General features: G+C 39.5%; 1 protein-coding gene across 1 annotated transcript in view; it reads right to left on the reverse strand.

The window, feature by feature from the left end:
- Nucleotides 1–9,667, reverse strand: part of LOC118326569 (complement C3-like) — a gene marked incomplete in the record, with an annotated part of 27,432 nt that overhangs the window by 15,522 nt on the left and 2,243 nt on the right.

Here is a 9,667-nt window from a genome sequence, read left to right on the forward strand (position 1 = left end):
ACGATGCTGGGCTGTTGTTCGAGTCCAGCACGGCCTCTGGGACTCCCTACAGACAAGGTGACACTACTTTACTCTTCCCTCCCCTGAACATACCCCTCTTTAGGCTATTGTCTCAATGAAATATTACTAGTTAGGAGAAGTGGGTGTAGAAGTTTGGGGTTTTCATCATCATTCATATGCCATTTTTAGGTGCAAGCATTAAGTGGACAGTAGAAGAACTGCATCTTAAAGGGTCTTTTCACCCAAATTACATTATACCATACAGAGTTTCAGAGTTTGTGTTTCCTATGATTACATTACCTATGATCAAAAGCTAGCGAGTCGACAACATTTCTAACACAGCCAAACATCAAGTAAGTGCAACAACAAAAAACATAGTGAGCCAGAACATAGTCAAGTAACAGCAAGAAGGCAGCTCATCATCTGTTTGCAGCCTTGTATTTAACTTCCTCTATTGTCCTCTTAAGTGTCTTCACCTCTGCATTTAGCTATGGCACGACGCCAGTCAGTTTCTACAAAATCAGTGACATAGTTGGTGGTCTGTCAGCATAAAGTGTTACTTACTTGACCTAACCGAAAACCAAAAGTTACAGTGCAACAACAGGAATAACAGAGGCCTCATTCACATATACAACTCCATATCCATATCTACCACATTATATTACAACTCAGTGTTTTGATAGAGACGCTGTTATTTTATAGTAGAAAAGTTACATAATGTTGCTTTAAATGGCAGATACAGCAATTTGGAGAAGTGAACAGTTTTTCTGAAAAAAACAGAGTAGATATAGAACAATTTTAGATCTGTTCAGAGAACTGACGCCAGTGACCACCAGGCACAGATGTCCCATCCACAACTGCATTAGACTGCATTTAGACTACAAATGCACCAATATTTAACTGAGAATGAGGAGCACTGTTGTGTGTCCTTATGTGTAAGCAACAAGACTTTATTATATTATATTATTATATTCAATTGGCATTTCTGCTGCCCTAAAATAGCAGTGCACCAACAATGTGCTGACCACACCATTTTAAGAGCAACACACCCATGACTGCACACAAGTACATTTGCTACTAGCACAACATGGGTGCTGGGCACGGAAATTACAACTGCACTGTGGTCCACCTTGTGGCCCATAATGGTTTTGGTTTAACTGGCCCTTTGAGATATTTCCAATAGCAAACAATGGTGAGTGCTGAATGAGCTGATCATGGTCCATTCGCTTATGTTAAAATGTACTATTGTTAACTATTACATTTTAATAGTCCAACAAATAAGAATGTAGATCAATTTTTATCACCCTACACTAAATGACACTGTCTAAATTACTTTGATTTTAAGAGTATCACATAAATTATACCATGCAAAACTCAAGTCTGGGTCCAAACTTGTTTGGCTCTGTTAAAAACTAGTCTGTGTTGCATTTCTAGAATTGAAATGTCCGGCCCCCAGCAGGAGAAGAAGAAACACTGTAATGGAGGTCACCAGCAGCTTAGGTAAGAACCATGATTCTACTGAATCACCACATATGCAGTCATCTTCTGCCACATAGTTCAGGTTTTTCAAAATGTTTGAAGCTGGCCATCGTATGTCTTTGACTTACACAATACTCGTGGTCTAAATTAATTTTTGAGTTGTCTATTGTTTTACTATTATTTCTTATTTAATCAGAACCAGTACTTTTTATATGAAATAACGGGTGTATGTATATCTAGTCCATTTATTTAATTTTTAATTTGGGGAAATCAATTGTGCAGTGAAAAGTTAATTAAGAGAGTGCATACTAAAGGAGTCTCTTTTTGGACAAAGTAAATGCTTTTCTGATTCATCAAGAAGATAACCACTAATGAATCTGCTGCAAATACAAGAAATATTTTTTGTTTTGAATGACGGACCAAGGCTTCTCTTTTCCTCTTTTCTTTATGCCTGTGTTCGAGGAGGGAACACAACATGTTTTTTCACTGACAAGCGTTAAGACACAGGACCGGCCTTCATCACCATTTCTGACCACTCAACATAACATGAATCCCACACTCAGCTGCGGTGAATCACACAGATTGCTCCGAGTAAGGTTGATATTCTGGGCAGATACATGAATCCTGATTTACTGTGTGAAGCAGGGTTTTACTAATCACTCTGTCCTACCAGTCTAGGGCTGTATGAATGTGAGTTCAAAGAGTCATTAACTAAAATACCACTCTCTTGAATAAAGATAGAAAATGGAAAATAGGGTACTATGAACTCTTCAAGATATGATGGTGCCTGACCATGAAGAGCTTTGTAGGTGATGATTTTATATTCTATTCTGAATTTTACAGGGAGCAAGTGCAGAGAAATTAATGCAGGATAATGCCATCTAGAGTAGCTATTTCTTTAGATTATGAGTTTGAGTTTGAGTTTAGAAAGTTTTTGGGGCCAAGTCCAAGAAGTTTGGTTTTTAGTTTTTTTCAGTTTAACATAAGAAAATTCCAGGGGCCTCATGTACTAACGTCCAGAGTCTTGCGAACACAACAATTCGTGCGTACGCCATTTGTAACCAGTTAAACAATAAAGTGCGCACCGATGGCCGCCATCTCAATCAGCATGGCTCACCCACACAACAACAGCAACTAGCACTCACTGGGAGCGTGGTGACGTCACGTCTTACGTACCCGTAACCTTTCACAATACAGCGTAACGTAATATCAGTTACCTAGTAATATCAGGACTCCACCCCAACCTTGTGGCCTGAAGGCTCTGGCGATGGGCAGATATGTCTTCATATCTGACCCTTCTTTTTCACCTCCGCTGCGGTGCGGTTCTTCCGACCTACCGAGTTTATGCCTGTCAGCCCCTACCTCCGTCAGCAGCACCTCCATTCACACTCCGGTAACTTCATTTTTTTCCTGGCTTCTTGCCATGTTTCCCTAAAGACAGGTACTAATCTATGCGGCCTATTATACTAAGTTAGCATATTCAAATCGGCTATTCTTGGGAGGGAACAGGGTCGGCAGGCGTGCTGCACCGCGTGCATCGTGTGCTCAATTCACCGTTGATCTGCGATACAAAGACATCGACCGTGAGATTCTCGTGCTCGCACGTTTTGATACAATGCTGAAATTTTTCTTTGTGCGTACGGCAACTCTTCACGTGTAAGTGTACGCCCCACACTTCTACAGTAGCGAATCACGCAAGTCTTAGTAAGCACCGAGCGCCCTGGTTTTCTAAATCTAAGGCAATTTTATCAATTTAACGCTAATCCGCATAATTTCAACTGGCTTGGCGGCATCAGTAGATATGAACCTAAATATCCTTCTGCATACCACAAATTGAACACTGTTTTCACTCCACTAATCATGTTGCCTAAAGGAAGCATATATAAGGTGAAGCATGCATGGAGGATTCCTCTCTAACACTTCTGAGAGGTGTTGTTCATGTTTGATGTCAGCTTGGCTAACATGGACTCTATGGAGTCTAGAGGGCAGCAAAGGTCAAAAATAGCCCTCTTAACCAGTTTGTTCAGTCTCATTCAGTCTCTCTCTGTGCTTCCAGCTCCTCAACAGACTACTGCATAAAGGATTGCAGATGCCACCGCAGTGTCGAAGAAACAGTGTCCTGCACACACTGAAGGACCTCAGTCTCTTTAGCAGATGTAGACGACTTTGGCCCTTTTTGTACAGGACATCTGTGTTGTAAGACCACTCCACTTTATTGTTGGGATGTCCATAAATCACTGAAATTTGAAGTAGAGCAGCCAGAGAACATCGGAGGGAAAACCAGAAAATATTTTCTCCATAAATTGTGATCTAGTTTAAACAAAATCAGTGAATAAAGTTATAAACATTGGGTGCTTTTGTACAGTAACCAGTAAGGCTGTGGCTCAGGAGGAAGAGTGGGTCATCCACTAATCAGAAGGTTGGCGGTTCAATCCCTGGCTGGTCCTGCTGCATGTCGAAGTGTCCATGAGCAAGATACTGAACCCAAACCTATGCATCAGTGTTTGAATGTGAATGACCGAATTTCTAATTTTGATGGCCTTTACCATCGATTGTGTGAGAACGTGGCATGTAATGTAAAAGCGCTTTGAGTGGTTGGAAGACTAGAAAGGCACTATATAAGTACAGTGCACCCCGCTCTGGCAGTATCTTTCAAGAAACTGAATATTTTCACCACTTCACCATGCTGCCGACAGTAAACTGAAGCCATTATATCCATCTATGCTTTCTTCAAAGGCACCAGACTGTCATTGGTGTTTTACCATGTTAGTTTCGTCACCAAAGTCACACAATAACACAAACTAATGAACCAGATGTAGACCAATAACTCCTATTTTTTCCTTTTAGGTAAGATTACTCTTTTTTTTGGAGTCTGGTGGGTTTGATAAGAGCCCTGTTCTGTTTCCCATCGGAAATGATGCTGTCCTGGGCCCATTACACTTTATACTTTACTTCCTTAATATGTCAGTGTTTCTCCATACTGCTACTTTTATTGCATGTCTTGTGCAGGTTTCTCAGTTTCTTTCAAGGGTCGAAGGATAGAGGGCAAAACTAAATATTACATAACAATTTCTCTTTCAAATTTTTCTTATTTTAGAATGCTTTGTTTACAACTTACCCATCTTCTTGTACTTTATAGCATCTTACCTCTGTCTCTCCTCCTCAACTGTCTTGCTTTCCAGTGAGTCAATATAAAGACCAACTGCAACGTGACTGTTGTTTGGATGGCATAAAGGACATTCCTGTTTTATACACCTGTGAGAGGCGCAGCGAGTACATCACAGACGGTGCAGCTTGTGTCGAGGCCTTTCTGCATTGTTGTAAGGAGATGAAAAGACAGCGAGCTGAGAGGAAGGAGGACAACCTCCAACTGGCTCGCAGTAAGAGACAGGGACATGGGATGGAGGGAGGGCTGGGTGGTTACTATCCATGATCATTCTGGTATAGCAAACAGTAAAAATGGTAACCATTTTATTACACTTTAGGTGACAACAGTTACATGGACATCAGTGAAATTGTTTCTCGCTCAAACTTCCCTGAAAGTTGGCTGTGGAAAGATCTAAAACTGCCTTCTTGCAATCAACACCAAACAAAATGGTAAGTCAACTGAAACCTATACACACAAAATAAATACACTGATAATTTCATTAATAACACCACCAGAATTTAAAGCTACACTTTACCTATCGGAGTGTAACACAATTTTCTATGTTTCAGTGACACCACATCAGTTGTGGAAAATGTTCCTTTACAAGACTCAATCACAACCTGGCAATTCATTGGCATTAGTCTGTCAAGAACTCATGGTGAAGATTCAATGATTAAACTCTGTCTTCAGTTTTAGTTGTATGTCTATAAAAGTCTTGTCTCCATCCACTCCTTACACATTTTTTTATCTCTGTTTCATCACTTGTATTTTGTATCTATCACATGCTTAAGGAATCTGTGTTGGCAATCCGTTAAAGATCATTGTCCGCAAGGAGTTCTTCATTGATCTCAGACTTCCCTACTCTGCTGTCAGAGGAGAGCAGATAGAAATTAAGGCAATCCTCCACAACTACAGCCCTGATTCTATCACCGTAAGTCTGAAAGAACTGGGAAACTGGGGCTAACTTTCTGCAATATCTACAATATTTAAATTCGCTTTTCCATTCACATTGATCTTCTAGAAAAGATTGTAAAGCCTTACATTTCTTTAAACTTGGGATGCACCATTGTTATGTAACCTAAAATAAAACTGATGATCTTTTCTATTCGCTCCGTGTGAGGTCATCATCGTTGATCAAGTACACATACCTCAGTCTCTTTCTCCATCTGTGTCTTGTTGTAAAGGTGCGTGTGGATCTGATTGAGGAGGAACATGTATGCAGCTCAGCTCATAAGCGTGGGAAGTATCGTCAGGAGGTTAAAGTTGGGTCCCTAACTACACGATCGGTACCCTTCATCATTATTCCCATGAAGGAAGGACAATATCGCATTGAGGTCAAAGCAGCTGTTAAAGACTCATCGCTCAATGCGGAACATTGAAGGATTGGCTGACGGGGTGGCTGGTAAGAGGAAACACAGTAGTGGGTTTAAAGCTTTTTATACCACATCAGAACTCAAGAACAACATAGAAGCACGTTCTGACCTGATCTCCCTGTCGGCAGGACGATGCCATTTGTCTGTGCTGTATAAAATCTTGACAAATTATGATTATTAAGATTATCAATTTTATGATCTGACAATGCTATGATTAAGTGTAAGTTAGGTTAAAGTACAAAACAATCTTGGTTAGGTTTAGGGAAAGTTCTAAGTTCTATGTTTTAATGTACATTAAAATACTCTGCTATGATGAACATTTTTTCCATACAAAAAAATGACAAGGGGCTGGAAGCTCTTTCTTTGATTCTGGATCTATGAATACCCTGCACACCACTACTTGCTAGGTTGACCAATGAAAGAGCAGGTAGCATCAAGATGGCTAGCATTAGAGAAAACATAGAGAGATAGAGAGAGAGAGATATAACTATGGCCTATATGTTTGAGCCTCAGTCAGACTCAGATGAGGAGACTGTTGGTGAGTAGTGTAATTAGCATCTTTTATTAGTTTAAGATGTTTGTTAGCTTGTAACTGGCAGTGGCTTTCACAGGGTCAATGCTTGTGAAACATATAATATCTGCTATGATGTTACAGTGTGTTCACATTGTCAGATTGTTATTACGCAGTACATGGTTGAAGGAAGATCCAACCTTCACTATGCCAGACCTGTCATTTTTAGGGCAAAGCCACTTTGGCCTTTAACAAATACAAATTATTCCGGCATCATGGCCAAGATGTAGGGCACCAATGCTAAAACCACCCAACAGTATATATAGCATATAAAAAATCAGCTTGAGCTTAATACAGCAGTAAAATGCAACATTAATTCAGCAGTAATATTAATACAAAAACATCATATATAATGATTTTTTTCAATACATTTTGCGATAATACTCACATAGTTTTACCGTAGTAAGGTTAAGAATGCAGAATTCATAGTAGCTGGTATTAATACTTTTACTCAATGGACCTAAATACTTCCCCAACCACTGGTTAGATGCTAACGTTAACTGTCTGAATTGTCTCTGGTTACAAATATATTTGTGGGAGAAATCTTGCAGGGCCAGTTCAAAACAAAGTCAATGCCAAACTTATTGTGTGGGTCGATCATTTTCTCTCTGTACTGACGGTTCGCTCTGTGCTGGAGGTTTCAGATTGCTTTGTTAGTCACATCTGATAGACAATGATTGGCTTTTAAATTTGTTACGTACACAATCTAGCTTGAACGGGTACAGTTGAATCAGATTTGAAGTGTACAGACATCTTCATCCTTCAGTAGAGAAATGTTAATACCTGTCTAGTCAAACCTTGCACAGATATAAAAGTCAGTAAAGTCAAGGTCTGACATTTTAGGGGACATAAACTAAGATACCTTTTTGAGTGGAGGGGATCTTTAAGGTTACAGGATTTTTGCCATCATGGTTACAATAATAACCATGTGGAGCGATTGTGGTCATGTTAAAACCAACATGGTTCATTGGAAATTGGAAATTAACAGCTTGAAAGACCAAGAAAGAATTGTACCAAGCCAGTCATATTGTATTTTCTTACACATCAGCATGTAAAGATTATTCAAAAATAATTGTGATTTCTAATGTTTTTTCCAACTGTTGTTTTTCAAGCCTCATGGTGTACTGGTTAAAACTCCTAAGAATGTAACTCTAGACCCAGCTAATAAAGGTGAAGGTGAGTTCACCCATTAAACAGCTACAGCTATTATACAGTACATTTAGTAATATATAATAATAATATATTTATCACTTGCTAACTAATCCCCCAACTTGTCCACTGTTTCTCCCTTCAGGTGGTACACAAAAAGTAATTATGAACAATGAAATTCCGAGGAAGGATGTGGCTCCAAACACACCTACTAGCACACAGATCTCTGTGACAGGTGAGATATAATGTATTTGGGCTTGTTATGTGATACAGCATCTGAACAATCACGTCTACATTGAATTAAATTTGTATTGTTCTTATTGGGAAATAACCACTTCACTGGTCATGGGGGACCTTTAGTTATTTCTTCCAGTTGATTTATAACATTTTGGTTTTTCTGTTTGTTCATACAGGAAGAGAACAAGTATCTGCACTTGTGGAGAATGCCATAAGTGGTAAATCAATGGGTAGTCTGATCTACCAGCCCTCAGGCTGTGGAGAGCAGACCATGATCCACATGACCCTGCCTGTCATTGCAACCACATATTTGGATAAAACCAACCAGTGGGAAGCTGTGGGTTTTGACAAACGCAAGGAAGCCCTCCAACACATCAAAACTGGTAGGCCAGATGTATCATCCTCTGTTTGGAATTGGTAAAGTTTCTGACTTGGCAGGAGTGTCATATAAAAAGACAGTATGATAGACAGCAATGCACGCTACCACTGCACCAATCCAAGTGAGTGACAATGAAAATAAATGGGGTCAATACAACACAGATAGACTACAACCATTTTCAAACAAATTTTCTTATTCAAACAAAAACCTATGCTATGCCTGGAAATATGCTATAATCACAGACAAAATATGCACGCTTCAGTAGAGCAATAAATGGCAGTCAGTGAAGAGGTTGTGTGTTTTTGTTTGTGTCCAGGCTATGAGCTTGAGCTTACCTATCGTAAAAAGGATGGATCTTTTTCTGTGTGGACTCATCGCCCAAGTAGCACCTGGTGAGGCATCTCAACATTTATGAACTCATATGTACTTATTCACACATCTTCCCTAAATTTAAATTCTGAGTATGTATTTCATGTGCAAATAAAAAACAAAACTATCACACAACCTCTCCTCTGCTCTCTAAGGCTGACAGCGTATGTTGCCAAGGTGTTTGCCATGGCCAAAGATCTGATCACAGTGCAAAACCACGTCATCTGTGACGCTGTAAAGTTTCTGATTCTGAATGCACAGCAACCTGATGGCATATTTAAAGAAGTTGGACGTGTGTACCACGGAGAGATGATTGTGCGTTCATTGCTTTCATTAACATCAATTCCTCATCTTGATGATACAAAAATAGCTAATCAATATGAAAACAATTACATGTCACTGACTATCATCTTCAAAACATGTTTGTGTGTGTGTGTGTGTGTGTGTGTGTGTGTGTATGTGTAGGGTGATGTTCAAGGCACAGATTCGGATGCCTCCATGACAGCCTTCTGCCTCATTACCATGCAGGAGTCACGGACAATATGTGATGCCACAGTAAATGTGAGTACCTCAACTTAATATATGTGTAGTGTGTATGTGCACATGCCACACTGGTGACTTGCAAAACAAAGCACTGAACCACTATTATGCAACTGACCATTTGCTTAGTCCCAACCCCCTTGTTACTGTTGCTACTACCTTCAAGCTGTCTGTTCTCACATGGTACATAATGCAGTGTATCATGGTAACAAGGGCATATTTAAAGGTCAAGTGTGTAAGATTTGATGGAATATAATATTCATAGGTGTGTTTTGTTTTATACCTTTGACTCTTAGACGAATAGGCCAGTTAATATAAAAGGGGACATAAAAAAAAATCAAAAGAAATTAAATAATTAGTGGATAATCACTTGAATGAGACGTTTATATCTACAGAGGGCTCTTCCAAAAGCTAGTTAAACA

This window comes from Morone saxatilis, unplaced genomic scaffold (assembly GCF_004916995.1).
Source record: "Morone saxatilis isolate NCDOM2014 unplaced genomic scaffold, NCSU_SB_2.0 Contig17, whole genome shotgun sequence".
Taxonomy (NCBI): Eukaryota; Metazoa; Chordata; class Actinopteri; family Moronidae; genus Morone; species Morone saxatilis.